At 46.6% G+C, this 17,892-nt stretch overlaps 1 protein-coding gene across 3 annotated transcripts in view; it reads right to left on the bottom strand.

The window, feature by feature from the left end:
* The window catches only part of NRBP2 (nuclear receptor binding protein 2), a 345,299-nt gene that overhangs the window by 273,227 nt on the left and 54,180 nt on the right, over window positions 1–17,892 (bottom strand). The window lies entirely within an intron of this gene.

Raw genomic sequence — 17,892 nt, 5'->3', positions numbered from 1 at the left:
ACAAACAGGATAACTTATTTTAAGATAATTCACTTTAAAAGGAGATCGACCTAGCAATAGACTGTGAGCGCATGCGCAAATCTGCATCTCAGCCACTAGACTACCACAGCAAAGCGCCTTGATGCAGGCCCCACTGCCAATAAGACAGATCCACGCGGCACAGGCCTCAAGGACCAGCTCAGAGGCTGGGCACAGGTTCCTGGACTCAGATCTGACTTTGGCAGGCTAGCTGGGTTGGCATCTCTGCCTGAAGACCCAGAGGCAGCTTTCTCGGTCTGGCAGACTACCGTACGTGTGCCTTTGCTAGAAGAGCTGGACACACACATCTCACATATTTATATGTGGTTTTTATAACGAACTGCAGGCCAGCCTGGTACTCTCAGAGCGCTGCCAGTTTAGGAAGAAGTGATGGTGATCGTACACAGAGATCTCATAAGAGTGGTAAGCGGATGGTAAAGTCTTAAGACATGTTTAAAAAAAAATTACCCAGACACGGTAGTATAGAATAGATTTGCTGCTTATGGCAAGGTTGGAGGGATTCACGAAGGGGGATCTCACAGGAATGACCCCCCCTAGGGGACATCTGGGAAGGGAATGTTATGTTAGGTGTACTTGCAGAGCACGCGTCTCACCCAGAGGGTATCCTGGCTTTGAAATGCCATGAAATCCTTTCCCACACTACAGAAATGATATGCATCACACAAAACAAACATTTTCAGATACCGCCCATTGAGATACGCCCCAGAGGCGCACAAGCCTGTCCTGCGGGGCTCCCAGATTTCCGCCCCCCCTGAGGCTCACATAACAACCGTGGCATATGAGGTTACATCGCTCACATAGTTTATTAGGATTAAAGACACAGTGGGAGGGATACCTGGGTCCCTTGGAGGATGCACTGCGGGCGCCCCGTGAATCAGCACTATCAACCTGCCCTACCTTACTCCCCGGCGGCTCTGGAAGATGGGTCGATTGCATCGCCCCGCTGTCCCAGATGTGGGATAAATACCGGAGACTTTATTCATATGATTTGCTTATTCACACAGGTTGGAAAATACTGGGGAGAACTTGTTCACACTGTAGCCATTGTTGTTCGCCAACCTAAACGATACTGCTAGGTACCGGTACTGGGGGCAATAGGGGTCCAAGGGTTGAACGGGCACGGGCAGACTGCGGCACACTCAGTTTATGAGGTATAGCCTGATCCTAGTGGTTATAGTCAGCCAGGGGCATAATGCAGACCCCAGTGGGGCATGAGGGCCCCCAAACCTTCAGGGGACCCTCAGCCGTACAGGGGGGCAGTGCCACATTCAGCCCAAGACCAATAAAAATCTGTGAGCTATGGGAGATTAAGGGGCCACTCTTCACATTCTGCATGGGGGGCCCCCGTCATTTTGAGTCACGCCACTGGTGACAGTCCCAAAGCGCGCCGCATGGATGAAGGGAATGCTCCGGTGCGCAAGAACAGAGGAACCAGTTTCCAATTCCAGAGGACACCCTAACAAGCACATGAAAATATGGGGGGTCTGGCGGGATCGCTTCCAATTGAATAGAATGATACAGTTATTGCTTTCATGGGTATGAGTCAATGTGTTGGGGACATTATTGTCAGCTAAGTTTGTTATTGTTGAAAATAATTCTTATAAAATATGACTCCTCCAACTCGATAGGCGGGGAGGGTTAGGAGCTGTGTGCACTGGTGTGTAATACCGGTTAGTCAAATAGGTAGTTCATCCACGCTCAATGGTCCCACCGCCACTGGGCCACTCATCAACAAGAATTCATAACCTATCCTGAAAGCAGCGCCTTGGTTCACAATGTTCACACATCTATTATTGAAGTAATGGTTTCGTGCAGAAAAGAGGTTCATAGGCAGTCTTTGATGAATTTTAAACTCTGTGGTTTAATTAAAAAAACCTTTCAAATTGTTAGGTCCACACAATATAGTAACAAATCAATCAGTCAACGAGTTTCGTCCACATTTGGACATCATCAGGGCTCCAAACTATGTATTGATAATCTGTTCCGAATTTCCTGTTCCATCCATCCCATTAATGAGGATGTTTTCTGACTAGTACCGCGTTCAAATCTAGCGTGCCTTCTCTCCCGGCTGGTTCGAGAAGTGGACCTAACATTTTGAAAGGTTTTTTAAATAAACCACAGAGTTTGAAATTCATCAAAGACTGCCTGTGAACTTTTCTTTGGCACAAAACCATTACTTGAATAATAGATTTGTGAACATTGTGAACCGAGGCGCTCCTTTCAGGATAGGTTATGAATTCTTAGAAAATATGACCCAGTGAGGCGGTGGGGCTGATTTAGGCATGTGAGCAGTACAGGTCAGGCCCTACAGGTGGCGCTCACAAAGAGGTTACCCATATGGGTGTGTCCCCTGAATTTCGAAACTGTGGTATCGATGGGCCACAATATCGAGGACTGAATATCAAAAATAAAATATCAACAGGTCTATACCCAACTCCACATATATGTACCTATGCAGTACATGCATCTTAAAGGTAGGTAAATGTTGAGTTAGGAATACTAAATCTAGAATTCCCACTCGATATTGTCCCTCGATATTCTTGTACTACAATGCTGTTGGTGTCGATGTTCAGTAGTCACCATATGATTGTTTGAATAGGGGGGTCTTTAGCACCCCTCTCAATCTGTGACCTCTGGTTCAAGCCTCATCCACTTCGGGAGGGTGTGCATATTGATGAAGAGCCCCGCCTCCAAACTTCTTGTACCTGTACGTTCGAATCGACAGTAAGCTATGGTTGGCAGATCTTAGGTTCCTGGAAGGGGTGGTATCGCTTAGGCGGCGATGGACCATGCAAAGATTTGCGGAAGAAGCAGAGGGACCTGAAGTTGTCCCATTCCTTGAAGGGAGCCTGTGGAGGGACGGCCCGAAGGGAAAATGTGGGTGTGATCATTCAGGCCAAACAGAAGAGGGGCAGTGCAATTCTGATTCACAATATAGAGGCTGTTACATTACTTAATATGGGATATCACCACTGCGAGTGGGGAAACGGCCTTTACATCGCGGTTTAAACTACTTTTGCCTTAACAGTGTGGTCCAAACATCTTTACAATGCACTTCTTTATCACACAAGTCATTACAGTGACTTGCCTTAAGGAACGCATGGTTGGATTGATGTTGGACTTTAAGTCCAACACTTTTCCTACTGTTGCACAAACTGGAGTTGAAATAGTAAATTGTACTATTCCAACTCCAGCACTCTCCCTAAGGCAAGTTGTTGTAAAGACTTGTGTGGCAACGGAACGCGTTGTAAAGACGCATTTGTTGTTCAGACCACGTTAAGGTAGGAACAATTAATGCCTACGTGGTTCCGACATAGAACACTGCCAGTAAGATAGCGTCTCTGAGTGAGGCGAAAGATAGGAATGACTCCCTGGAGTAGGCACAAATGGTGGAAGGCAGCTTTTACTACCGCACTTATCTGAGGAATAAATGACTGCACGCCCTGGTTGCAGGCTTTTTGTTGGTGCTGGGAACCCAGGGACACAGGGAAAAAGAAATCGCTCGTCAAGGCGTAACCCATGAGCAACATTTCTGTTTTCTCGCAGTTCAGGCACAGCCAGTTCTGTTTTTCTGCATCCATCTGTTTTGCTGGGATAAGCAGTGACAGGCCCTCAGTGAGTTTTCAGAGTTATCTTGAGGTTTTATGTATAACTCGGTACCATCAGCATACACAGGACATCCTAGGGCCATGATGAGATGTGGTGTTACAATCTTTGACTTTGGAGCTGGGGAGCCAGGTTTGAGCTCCCTACACCCGCCCAACATCCTGTGATTCGGGGCAAATCACTTAAGCTGCAGTGTATCCTCTTGAAAGGAGAACAACTGGTATCCAGTACTGTAGTCATCTTCTCGAGGTGGGGGGAGAAGTTCATCTACGGAAGCAGACGAGGGATCAGGGGTGGTCAGAAGAGACTGGAAGATCTACTCAGGTCGCTGGTTATTTAGGATCCTCCAGGCAGTTTTGGAATCTGGGAGTGAAGAGTGACATTACTACTGAGCTCACGCTCAAAGAGGAAACTAATTGGCGCATGGACTGACCAAGAGATCTGGAGAGCCAACACGGAGGACCAGGCTGGGAAGAAAGAAGATCAAAGAGGCAGTGTAGGGTCATTGACCATTTGAGAGATGCTGAGGGTGTCCATGGCTATGTCAATGTATGAGCTGTAATCGTCACAGGACCCATCGACCTATATATTACAATCACCTCCCATGCAGGCACGAGTTAGGATGGAGAGCATCTCCAGGGTGAGGTCCAGGAGATGGGACAAGCAGGAGCAAGGCATTTTCTGGGTGATGGTCAGTCACAGCACTGATGAAGACTGGAGTGGGGTTGGTGACTCCCTGGGATAGCAGATGTTTCAAGGAGTCAATGGTATGGTCGTTGAACATCTTGGCAGAAATCGAGGTGCTTGTTTAACCAAAAAAGAGCTGCTCCTAAAGTGGTAACCACTATAAGGTTTGGGTTATATTGTGAGTGGGGACATCTCACAAAAAGTAACAGACTGGTCTCACACACCACCTGGTGTCATGCTCCATCATTGACCAGTCCTCACCCTCTAAAACCTTGGTTTGATAGAGGGCGGGCATACACCCGACGACAGGGATGCACTTCTAAACTAAGTGGGGGCCCGTGTATAAGTGAGTGAGATTAAAAATCAGTATAGTTATCCTCATTGTGTTTTTAATGTGAAAGGTAACTATATGACGTTAAAAGCAAGTGATGGTATGTGGGGGAATTAGTGTCCCCTAACCGTTGTGTTTAGAGGCCGACATGTTTCTGCCGTCTTGGCCCAGGAGGGTCCAGAGCATTCATCAGGACCTAAATATATAAATAGGGGCTCCGTTCTTACCAAAGGTGGCGAGAATGTACCACTGTGTGGGCGTGATCAATGTCGCATTCGAGGTGATCAGAGCACGAACACCGCTTCAGTCTGGAGATTTCTTTTATAGCGAAAGTCGAGGAGTTGGTAAACCAGGTCTCAGGGAGGGCCATGAGAAGATAGCAGTGAAGGAGGATGAAGGCACTTGGGAGGAGAAGAAGGCGCTAGCCTCTCAGCTGAAAGGGCTAGCCATGGCCACCCCCCTCTCATGAATAGCTGGGCAAAGACGCCTCACTTGGAGAACAGGGCGCTGGCCTCTTAGCTGGAAGAGCGAGGCACAGAAGTCTCACCTGAAGAAAAGAGAGCTGGCCTCTTGCCTCTTAGCTGGAAGGGGCCTGGGCAGGACTGGCGGAGGCTACAAGGCGATGGCCATTTCCCACCTAGCAATGCCTGCACGACCACTTCAAGCTGTTTTGGCCTTCATTTGACTATAGCTCTTGTACGATTAATCTGCCGTCCTTGCTCGACTATTTTTAGCTCAGATATTCACGACTTATTTACATGGCAAGGACTAGAAGGTTCAGTAGAAATGTGTTCATGTGCAAGGTGCTTTGTGTACATTGAAGTAATTGTGCAAATTGTTGTTATGCAATGAAACCTATGCAACGGTTCCTTGAAACCCACTTGCATCCAGAAATTATTAGCTGGAAGAGCTGGCCACAGAAATCTCACATGCAAAGTGTTGGCCTCAGCTAGGAGCTTAATAAAGGCCACCTTTGCTGGAAACGCTGGGCCCTTGTGAGACTAGGGCGCTGGCCTCTTAGCTGGAAGAGCTGGCCACTGGCCCACTCACTGGAAGACCTGGTCAGAGAACTCTCACTTGGAGAAAAGAGAGCTGGCCTCTTAGCTGGAAGAGCTGGCCACTGTCCCCCTAGCAGAAGGACCTGGGCACAGAAGCTTCAACTGAGCAAAGAGAGCTGGCCTCTTAGCTGGAAGAGCTGGGCACAGAAATGTCCCATGCAAACCGCTGGCCTCTTAGCTGGATGCCTTGCCACTGCCCCTTTGCTGGAAACGCTTGGCATGTGTGAGACCAGGGCGCTGGCCTCCTAGCTGCCCATTGCCCACCTTCGCTTGAGGAGCTGGGCACCGAAGGCTCACCCAGGAAAACATGGCACACTGCCCCTGGGTGTCAGAGCCTGGCTCTGGTCAAGGCTACGGTGATGGCCTCTTTGGCCTCGAGCTGGGCTTTAAGCATACGCAGCTGCTGCTGGCCGAAGGAACAGAATTTCATAACTTTAACATTATCGGATTCTTATCGCACATGGAACAAAACAAATAGTCTCTGTGTGCCCCAATAGGAACTGTTATTAGCAACCCATCTCGGCGCTACCCGTGTAACCAAGCCACCGAGGGATGAACGTGTGAGTGGGCCCTGATGGTGTTCCAAATTTTACGGCTGGGGCGTTTTCAGGTGACACTGGCCTGGCACGCTGACGTCATATACGTAAGAATACTGCGTTACCCAAATCGGAGCTTACCTCGGTGTGTTGTATTGTTAATTGCATTTATATAGGGCTTACTACATGTGATTCGAGGAAATTTAATGTGTTTATTTTTAAGATCTGCATGTATCTTGGAACGCACGACTGGCACGCTGGGCGCTGATCCGTCGAGTGTGGAGTGAAGGAGTGTGATCTGGGCACGGAAAACAGGCCTCAGTAATGTATTGTGATTGGATCGGATGTATATAGCGGTTACTGTCCCTGACGAGGAGTTTAAGCGCTTGCCAAGAGCCTGCAAATATCCGTGCTACAAATTCATCCCTGAAAAACAAAGATATTTTTAGCTTTGTGAAACGTTCCCAGCCAAGAATGGTGGCACCGGCCAGCTTCCAGGAATATTGAATAAATAGATATTTTTTCTCATTATTGCTTGCACGTGGGCGGGGTGGTACTTCACAGTAGCCCTCGTGCCCGGTTCCCAGGCAGATCTTGGTCTGCCTCACCGGTGGGCGACCAGGCCATACAGGCAGCTGAGGCTGAAGGGTGCCAGGGAGGTATCAATGGCAGGGCAGTGACGAGGGGCACAGCTGCGCCTGCTCGAAACCGAGTGTTCGAAAAACACGGGTTTCAAACATTTTATCCTAATTTGATTTGAAAAAAGGTTTGACCCTATAGCTATAATGAAAACCAACGTTGGTCAGAAAATGTAGTGCTCTAAAACAGAAGGCACGTTTCGACATTTAAAATTATTATTTGCCACACAAGGAAGAACGTGTTTAATAAAAACCACGCCAGATACCAATAACAGTAGGTTTTTTTTTAATACAATAAAACACATTATTTTCATACTTAAATCAGGTCATCGCCCAGTTCCATGGACCCAACATTTAAGACATTCGCACACTGAAAATCCCCCGAACGGCCCAAACACCGACCCCTTTCACGAGTGCTAACTTTGATTAAAAAACTAAGCTCAAATCCGAACTTTCTCATTACAATAGGTTTCTGAACCCTTTACTTTCATGTAGTAAATTGAGAACAAAAAATGTGAAGATTTGAATCCAAAGAATAGAGGAACTAGCAGGAAGGGAGAGATTACAGTAACGCCGTTTCCCTTTTGACAGGCCCTCCTAAAAGTGCACATTTAAGAGTGTGCCCGAGCCCTGAACCCTCCCTTGCGCGTGACCATGTAACCCCAGGTCACGAGCCACACTTCAGCCAATCCAGATATTGAAACTTTGTGTAGAAGGAAGTAAAACAATCCAACGCCCCCAAATTTGGAAATCATGTTAACCTTTTTGGGAAGTCCCTCACAACCCTAATTGAAGTGGAGCAGACGGTTTACTATTTCGGGCCTCATAGTGGCAAAAAGACGCATAGCTATCGGTTGGATGGCGGTGAGGCCCCCCACACGGGAAGCATGGGAAAGGGATTTATTGCAGAGGGCAGCTGCGGAGGAGGCGCACATAAGGAGAACAGGTAGAGATGCTAAGGTAGACCATGGGACGTCATGACCCAGGCGTTATTAGAGTAGGGGACAGGCACCGAGACCATACTGGTGAAGAGATGCCCCGATTGAAACAGTGACCGGGGAAATCGGGTGGCAGACCCCCAAACTCACTGCATGTTGAGATTATGCGCAAATTGGTTAGCAGAGAAGAAATCAATAATATTTTTTGAATGTCAATTGTCTTAATGAAAGTGTGAAGGAAGGATGAGTTAGAGAGGGAGGGACCTATATATGTTACATTTGTTGTTAAATTGATTTTGTGGAAGTGTAGACTTTGCATTGCCATGCCTAAATATATTTTAGTTGGAAGTATACTGGGTTGGACTTCGCTGTTACTACGACGGCTGTGGACTACCACTATATCGTATGTATCCGGGACAACAGTTTATTTCACCCTTTTCATATTTTTTTCAGCTTCAGTGAATGGATAAATGAAACCGCCGTCTGTTTGGCGATGCCAGACTTTGGTACTGTAAGTTATAATACACGGTCATTTTGAAGGTCAATAAAGAAATAATTGTAATTGCTCTCTAAATTGAATTTTTTTTCACATACAACAGAAGACAAGGCAGCAAATGGATTTGCAAGAGTCCAAATCTGAACAGACGGAATGGAGGGAGACGTGAAACGGGAATTAAGGAGACATCAAGGATTTCTGCACACTCCTGACGCTCCAAAGCTGGAAGTCATGTTGTAAACACAATGCAACTAATGGAAATCTTCTAATTGCCTAGCCTGGTCATTCTGCTCCTCTGGCACATTGACCCAGCGGGCTGGAGGCTGAGAGCCGGGGGTTAGGGAGGGTAAGGAGGAAGTCTGAGCAAGAAAGTCATGAAAGGCCCGTGGCTCCATTCTTGTTCCAGCCTCATGTAGGGTGGAACTGGTATTTTTTGCTATTGTGGATCTAGTTATTCAGTGCAGCACTGATCTCGACTCACATTTCTTAATTTGTTGGCCTTTTCTGCCAAACTAGTTTCAATTACGAGTTACCAACAAGTCCCAGGCCACACCAATTGTCAAATGCAATGCCAGGACTGGAAAGCTAACCTTTTTAGGTCTCACCTAGGCGGCGCTAGCGCCTTCTCTTCTAGACATGCTGTGTACAGGACATGGGCTTTAAGCTCTGCCCATTGCCCACCCATGTTTTCAATTGGCTCTTGTGACTGTCCTTTGTAAATGCTTTATTTTCTTTGGTTACTTTGCTTAGTAGTCCCTCCTTTTCTACTCTTGTAACCTCCCATAATGACTGCCCCTGTTACATGTATTGATACTCTGTATGTTTTATATACAGTTTGTCAGCACTCTTTTGTTAATGACTTCGTCTTAGCTGCCGTTGCAGGCACAACAGTTACGTACTGCCCCAACTTCACATCATGTTCTTGTAATTGCTCTTGTAATTTTAGGTGTGTTTTTCTATGGTTTCAGTAGCATTAGGGTGCAAGGTAACATTTTATTTATTTTAGCTTTTTGGCAGCGTGGCAACCCATGCTTGATCTTTAATAATGGCGGCCGCGCGTCTTTCCTTTTGTTGTGCACAGCTCGCCCAACTCAGTTGTTTTTTTTAGAGCAGCTTGTTACACCTCATTTTTACTAAAGGCACCAGCAAAGTAAACACATTAACATAACTGCGCATCCGCTGGCAAACCAGGCCCTGGACCATAATTACGCTTGCGCATTAGACACCCGGCGCAGGCGCACTGTTGCCAGTTCTGGTTCTATAACAAAATAAAATCTGGCCATGCAGGAAGAAGGGGCAACACTGTAAAGAGAGGGCAGATCAACTCTTATTGTAGTTTACCGTGCACAGGCAATGCTTGTGAAACTACGGCGTCTACTTCTGAAGTTGCTTGTCCACACACTAGCGAACACGTGGCATTCCATAAATCATCATGTGCAGCTTTTATTTAATCAACGCATTAATTTTATTTTATGCGGCAGCATTCCAAAATCACATTCCTGCACGGGAATCTATCCATTTACACACTCTTAGTTTGAGCACTTTCCCCTTGCATTATTTATCAGGGTTTAAGGCAAAATTAAGCAGGAGTTTCACTTCCGGCCCTTTTCTGATGTGGACACAGCTCATTTACTGCCTTCAAGACTCAGCCTGCAGCCTCTTGACAAATTGTGGTCATATCAATACAAAAAGGCTCTGCCAACCCTAAGCCCAAAAACATAAGTAAAAAAACGTTCAAATTAACAACACCAATTGCTCTAACTTTCACCAATGCGAGACCTCCCGTGTGTTTTTAGCCTCTATACTGTAAAGGGCAGCTTTCCCGCGCACTAATCTCTCCACAGCGCAATTGCCTTGGTTGGTTTGGAATTGTTTTTACTGTTTTTAATTGCTAAAATCAAAGAACTGTAAACGGCAACTGTAGCGCTTTATTTTTTTGCTCGCCTCTTTGCGAATTTGCACACTTGTTTCCCTCCCCGGAAACGCTAAACGCGGGCGCCATCTTGGGAGGAGATAGGTCAGCAGACCAGTCTTTCCTTCTTCCCCATACTCTATAATTAGGAGGCTGGCGCGAGCGCGCTTCCTGAAGTCTTCCTGAGGCGTGAGCCGGGATATACATTTTGTAAAGGTAACGCTGGATATTGCCTCTATTTGTGGTTTTTAACGTAACTGCCGTGTGTTTTTAACTTCTATACTGTAAAGGGCAGCTTTCCCGCGCACTAATCTCTCCACAGCGCAATTTCCTTGGAATTGTTTTTTACTGTTTTTAATTGCTAAAATCGAAGAACTGTAAACGGCGATTGTAGCGCTTTTATTTTTGCCCACCTCTTTGCGAATTTGCACACTTGTTTCCCTCCCTGGGACCACTGCTAAACACGGGCGCCATCTTGGGAGGAGATAGGTCAGTGGACCAGTCTTTTTCCCCTGACTCTATAATTAGGAGGCTGGCGCGAGCGAGCAGCGGGCGCACCAAAGGCACGCCTAAGGCAAGCCCGTCTGCGCCCGTCCACGCCAAGGTCTCGCCTAGCGCCAGGCCCCCTGCCCAATTTGACATAGGGACTTCTAGCTCTATTTTCTTTTCGAGCAAGACCCTGCATAATCTCAACCCCCACAAGTACCCGAACTGCCTATGTCTGCAGCGCACGCATTGGTCCCCACACTCCTCGCTGACATGTCCAGGCTGCGGTATCATTCTGCCCGAATTAACCCTTTTTCCTATTAAGATTGCAACTAACCTCAGCAGTTACAAAAAAACAAAAAAACTTTACCCAATGAAACTTGGAAATGTATCCTTTTAAACGCACACTCTTTAGTCAAACACAGCCTTGAGTGCCACACATTTATTGTAGATGAAGAAATAAATATTGCGTTCATCACAGAATCCTGGTCAGACGACTCCTCGGGCCCAGACATGGTTAATGCGACCCCTCCTGACTACCTGTGCTACACACTGAACAGACCGAACAGGAAGGGGGGAGGCCATGCTGTTATATACCATAGCTCCATTAGGGCTTCTTTTAACCCTCTTGCTAACTCAGAATATGAAGCATTAGAGTTTTGCTTCTATCTTTCTCATCACTTCACCTTCATAGGTACCCTCCTCAATAGAGCACCCGGCCCTCGATGTCAATTCATCAAGCAGGCAGACAACTTATTGTCTAATGCTCTTAGCTCAGAAACATATACAATTCTCAGAGATTCCAACTTCCATTTGGAAAATCTCTCCGATCACGAGACCTCCAACCTGCAGGACTTTCTGAGAAATGTTGGTCTTGAACAAGTGGTGATCGGCGCCACACACACCCAGCCGGACACACACTTGACGGCATTTTTACTAACCAATCACAATTGCACTTTACAGACACTCGCCCAGTAGTTTGGTCAGATCACATGGCAGTAGGCTTTGTACTTTCCACTCCTAACCGTCTCTCTCTTATTCAAGGAGAAAAAAAGCTCATTGCCAACCTAGCCTGGAATAAGATTAATGAGGATGAATTACAGGAGCTGTTAACAGCAACTACGCCATTCTCTCTCCACAGATTTGGAAGAGGCTGCCCAGTCATACACTACATGGCTTAAGGCTGCCGGCAATAAACTTGCGCCAAAAAAACGCTTCCGACCTAATAGGGCCCGTCAATCTTCCCCCTGGTATTCTCAGGAACTACGAGACCAAAAATTGGTCTGTAAACATCTTGAGAGAAATTGGAGAAAGAATTATACAGACAGCGATAAGAATGAATATAAACTCAGCTTAACACACTATAAACAGCTGCTTCTTAAAGCCAAATGAGAGTTCTTTACAAATCGAATTAACCTCTTAAAAAACTCAAGTAAAGAACTATTCAGAACAGTCACTTCATTAGCCTATCCATCTACCCCCGCTGTTCTGGCAAATCAGGAGCTATGTGACAATATTGCTCAATTCTTCCTGCTTAAAGTGGAATCAATTTTCTCAAATTTCAACAATGTAACAGCGAAATCTACCATCCTTCATTCCGATGCCAATCAGTCACGACAGGGCCCAAATATACACTTTGATAGGTTTGCCTCCACTACGCCCACAGAATTATCAAAGCTTATAATGGTAAAGAAATCGGTCTCTCCCTATGACCCCTGTCCAATCTCCATTATTAAACTAGCTTCGGAACCAGTAGCTCAGGTGCTTTCCTCTCTCGTAAACTCTATGTTCTCAGTAGGCTACTTTCCCAAAATTTGGAAAAGTGCATCTATCCTGCCTCTGTTGAAAAAACCCACTCTAGACCCTAAAGACCCAAATCATTTCAGGCCACTCTCTAGACTCCCTCTCCCGGCGAAAATAGCAGAAAAACGTATGTACTCACAACTAAGTAGGTTCCTGCTAGATGCACAGACACTGGATCCCTCTCAATTCGGTTTCATAGCACCGAGTCAGCCCTTATCAAGTCAACGGAAGAGATCAGGTCCTCACTAGATCTAGGAGGTAAAGCTGTGAAGATCATGTTGGATCTTTCCGCGGCCTTCGACATGGTTCATCATGTCCTTTTGATGGACCGTCTGCGGGAGATGGGAATTCATGGAACTGCCTGGGACCTTTTTGAATCCTTTCTATCCAATAGGCTTCAAACAGTTGCCTTAGGGGATTTCTCCTCCAAGCCATACTCCCTGCCTTGTGGAGTCCCTCAGGGCTCCTCCTTAAGTTGGATGGACCAGAACTGCCTCAGACTAAACTCAGGCAAAACAGAGGTGGTGCTTTTCGGCACTGACCCCAGCTTCTGGACCCCGGTATGGTGGCCGGACTCTTTAGGCCTCCTGCCCACCCCCAAGAAAAAAGCTAAAAATCTGGGTGTTTGGGTGGACTGCAAACTCAGCTTTAAAGACCAGATTAATGCGGTTGTCTCCTCCACCTCCTTTACGCTTAGAGCGTGCAGAAAAATAATGCCTTACCTCCCCAAAGATAGTATTCAAACAGTCATTACCACCATAGCCCTGTCCAAATTAGACTACTGTAACATGCTTTACCTCACACTGCAAGAAGGACTCATGCATAAACTGCAGATCCTCCAGAATGCAGCAGCTCGGTTGATTAATAATATACCAAAACATGCATCTATCTCAGATGAGTTGAAAAAGCTTCATTGGCTGCCTATTAGGAAAAGGACTCAATTTAAGGCTCTATGCCTGGTCCACAAGGCATTACATGGAGAAGGTCCCGAGTTTATTGAGCAACAATTCTCCTGGTACCTGCCAAAAAGAACACTACGCTCGTCAGAGGCAAAGCTGATTTCGGTACCCAGAGTCCACAAAGCTAGCTGGGGAGGCAAAAGTTTTGTTGCATGCGCAGCTAAGACCTGGAATGGTATGCCGCTGCACCTTAGGTCCACAACAAATCTACTCTCCTTTAGGAAGGCCTTAAAAACCTGGCTTTTCTCTGCGTTATCTTTGTATTCGTTCCCTTTCTCATGGCCTCCTCACGACTTCACATAGCACCAGGACAACCTTGGGGGAACAGCGCGCTCTAGAAATAACAATAACATAACCTATTGCATTTCAAATGATTGTTTCAGTCTGTCGTTAGCAGAGACCTTTTGTTTTTGCTAAAACTGCATGTATAATATACTAACGGCTTTCAACCAGTCCTTTTCATCCATTGGTACGTTATTGTGTTATTCACATTTATCTTCTGTCCATTACAATATGCAACATGGGGCAGTGGCAGCTTGCCCAATGAAGTGCATCAAAAACGATGACAAAACAGTCATTGACAAATCAAAAAGGCTGGCAGCCAATGCCCAACCAGATCTATTGCCTGTGCCAATGCTTACTGAGGAGTGCATTTAAGGATCCAGGTTATTTTAGACGATGGAAGTAATCGCATTCTTCAAGTGTGTCATTTTCTGTTGATGAAATGTGATGCCTTCTGACTGGACTACTGGTCACAAAACTCACACTTAATTTCCCGCTCTGAACTCAGACCACACTTCTCGAGGCTTCCACTCGGATTGCATCTCACACAGATGCACTGCCATCTAAATGTAATCTTTTGCTCTCTGGTATTCCCAGCATTGGCAGCGGGTGGGCCAAACAATTCATTTTGAATTTCTGAAACACTAAATTGTTGAGCAGAGGGAGACAAGAGAAAGGCAATTTTTTCCCTGATCAAATGGGAATGAAAATGTGAATATCAGATTTATAGAAAGAGCGACAAGCATGCATTCAGCCTTTATCTAAGTGCTTGTAGCTTTAGGTCCATACCAGCAGCAAGTATCTGGGAGTTTAAGTAATTTGGCCAGGATCACACAGCGTGCCGAGGGAGACACCAAGATTAAAAACACAGATCTGCTGGAAACAACGATTGCAGCTTGGCCTCTACACCACCTGGGGCCGGATTGGATTGCACGGACGAGATCATAGTAGTTTGGGTGAGTTTCATGGGGTGACCACCCTGTTACCTATTCTTTTCAAGAGAGTGGATGCCCAGGCACTGGGCCTATAACTTTAACGGGGATGAGGGTGCTGTGATGCGGCCTTATGTCCTGGCATAATTAGATCACCTTGGCATATTATAAAATCTAGTTCTATTTGGTGACTTCTTGGATGCCATAATTCAAATCGTAGCTGGCAAAACCAAACCCGATGCCACTGACTGACCTCTGCTTTGAGGACTCTTTCAAGCAAAGTATTAATTACATCATACACATCGCCCCTTGAATTGCAGTAGAATTCACATGGGGCGTGACAGACGTACACATAGGAGATCCTGGTTTTGACAATGATGGAGGTAGCATATAGAGACACTCTACAGGGTCAGAGGGCGCCAGGGCGCTCCCTATGCATACACAGGTACAGCATGCTCCTTTGTACCCTCACAGGTAAGGCTTGAGGAAGCACCTAATCATAACATGCAAAGCAACCAAAATGTTTGGGGGGTAGCATCTGAATGGATGCAGCGGTTTGCATGGTTTCTTACACTTTTTATAGCATCATGGGAGTTGTAGTTTCATTACAGTAGTTTATTTTGCTGCTGAAAAAGTAGTTTTCTAAATAGGCTTATTCTATTTACTCTGCGTCTTGAATACAATGTCAATTCCCCCTTTAAACACAGCATCTAGATAGATCTCCAAGATCAAATACTGAGGCCCCCTGGGAGAGGGAAGGTAATACAATAGTATAGACAAATGCGATAAAAAGAAGGAAACCCCGGGCAGAATTACTGCTGCAAAGGCTAGTTAAGGGGTATAAAGACAGCTGAAATAGACTAGCACAAACGACAAATGAATGGTGGAGGGGGGTGGGGTAAGGCCAGCTGAAGTAGAAAGATGAATACAAAATACATAGCGGAAGGACACCAAAAACATAGAAAGGCTAAAATTTAAGACAAATGCCAGGTGTGGAAGTGCCCTCTGTCCATATAACAAAGGTATCTCAGCATTCTACAATGATCACGCACAGGTTGCCTTCAAACATACACACTGTCCTAACTGCAGAGGTGAAACCTGTAGGCTTAGAAACCAACGACAAAATATGGTGGAGCCAACGAAATAGCCTCTCGTTCGCCCTCCTCACCGCCAGCACTTGCCACTTTTCCAGGCCTTGAAGGGTACGGAGAGTCCCCAGGGTGCCTGTAACCCAGCTACTTGCAGGGGTTTAAGTGTGTCTTTCGAGTCACTTACAGCATTATCAGATTAACACAGGTGATTTGTGCTTAGCAGCTAAATCTAATTAAAGGTGCCTTTTAGCCCCACTTACGTCTGCTTTGCTTTTATTGAAGCAGAGAAAGCAGAAAGATCAATGTATCCTTCAATACTCCACCCACCCACACACACTGGGCTCAGAATAGATTCGGTGATAAAATCACCACATTTCAGCAAAAAGCAAACCGTCTGTAGGTACATCGAATGTAGGCAGCTGGCTGTGCTGATCGAGCTACTGTAGGGATGGGGGAGGGCTCTTATCCCAACACCTCTTGTTTTTAAATGCACATTTTACCTGAAGATAAGCCCAGCCTGTAACTATCCAACCTGGTCCTCGGTACAATTTAGAGAAGGTGACACAGAGGGAGCTACCAGGACACACTACAGGGCATCTGTTGAAGCTCTCGAAGGTTACAGGATGGGAGATATCCGGAGACACTCGAGTGCATCTGTTGAATCTCTCTAAGGTTACAGGATGGGAGATATCCGGAGACACTCGAGTGCATCTGTTGAAGCTCTCTAAGGTTACAGGATGGGAGATATCCGGAGACACTCGAGTGCATCTGTTGAAGCTCTCTAAGGTTACAGGATGGGAGATATCCGGAGACACTCGAGTGCATCTGTTGAAGCTCACTGAGGTCACAGGATATGAGCTACAAGAAGACACTCCAGGGTATCTGTTGAAGCTCACTGAGGTCACTGGATGGGAGCGACCAGGAGACACTCCAGGGCATCTGTTGAAGCTCACTGGGGGTCACAGAATTGCAGCTACCAGGAGACACTCCAGGGCATCTGTTGATGGTCACTGAACTCACAAGATGGAAGCTACCAGGAGACCCTCCAGGGGATCTGTTGAAGCTCACTGAGGCCACAGGATAGGAGCTGCCAGGAGACGCTCGAAGGCATCAATTGATGGTCACTGGGGTAACATGATGGGAGCTACCAGAAGACACTCCTGGGCATATGTTGAAGCTCACTGGGGTCACAGTATGGGAGCTAAGAGGGGACTCTCCAGGGCTTCTGTTGAAGGTCACTGGGGTCACAGGATGGGCGCTACCAAGAGACACTCCAGGGCATATGTTAAAGCTCACTGGAGGTCACAGGATGGGAGCTACCAGGGGACAGTCCAGGGCATCTGTTGAAGCTCACTGGGGGTCACAGAATTGCAGCTACCAGGAAACACTCCAGGGCATCTGTTGAAGCCCAGTGAGGTCACAGGTTTAGAGCTACCAGGAGACATTTAAGTGCATCTGTTGAAGGTCACTAGGATCACAGGATTGAAGATACCAGGAGACACCCGAGGGCATCTGTTGAAGCTCACTGGGGGTCACAGAATTGCAGCTACCAGGAAACACTCCAGGGCATCTGTTGAAGCCCAGTGAGGTCACAGGTTTAGAGCTACCAGGAGACATTTAAGTGCATCTGTTGAAGGTCACTAGGATCACAGGATTGAAGATACCAGGAGACACCCGAGGGCATCTGTTGAAGCTCACTGGGGGTCACAGAATTGCAGCTACCAGGAGACACTCCAGGGCATCTGTTGAAGCCCAGTGAGGTCACAGGTTTAGAGCTACCAAGAGACATTCAAGTGCATCTGTTGAAGGTCACTAGGATCACAGGATTGAAGATACCAGGAGACACCCGAGGGCATCTGTTGAAGCTCACTGGAGTCACATGATGGGAGCCATCAGGAGACACTCCAGGGCATCTGATGCAGCTCACTGGGGATCCTCTTCCATCGCTGTAGCAGGACTGATGCCTGCTTTTCCTGTATTGACTAATCCTACACGACAACCTAGATTCCAGCTATTAACCCCTTGCGTGCGCATGACGGAACCACGCCATCATGAGCCACGGGCGGCGTGTGCTCATGACGGCGTGGTTCCATCATGC

Source organism: Triturus cristatus, chromosome 5_1, assembly GCF_964204655.1.
Source record: "Triturus cristatus chromosome 5_1, aTriCri1.1, whole genome shotgun sequence".
Classification (NCBI taxonomy): domain Eukaryota; kingdom Metazoa; phylum Chordata; class Amphibia; order Caudata; family Salamandridae; genus Triturus; species Triturus cristatus.
Note: the sequence above shows the minus strand (reverse complement) of the source record. Positions and strands in the feature narration are given on the sequence as shown.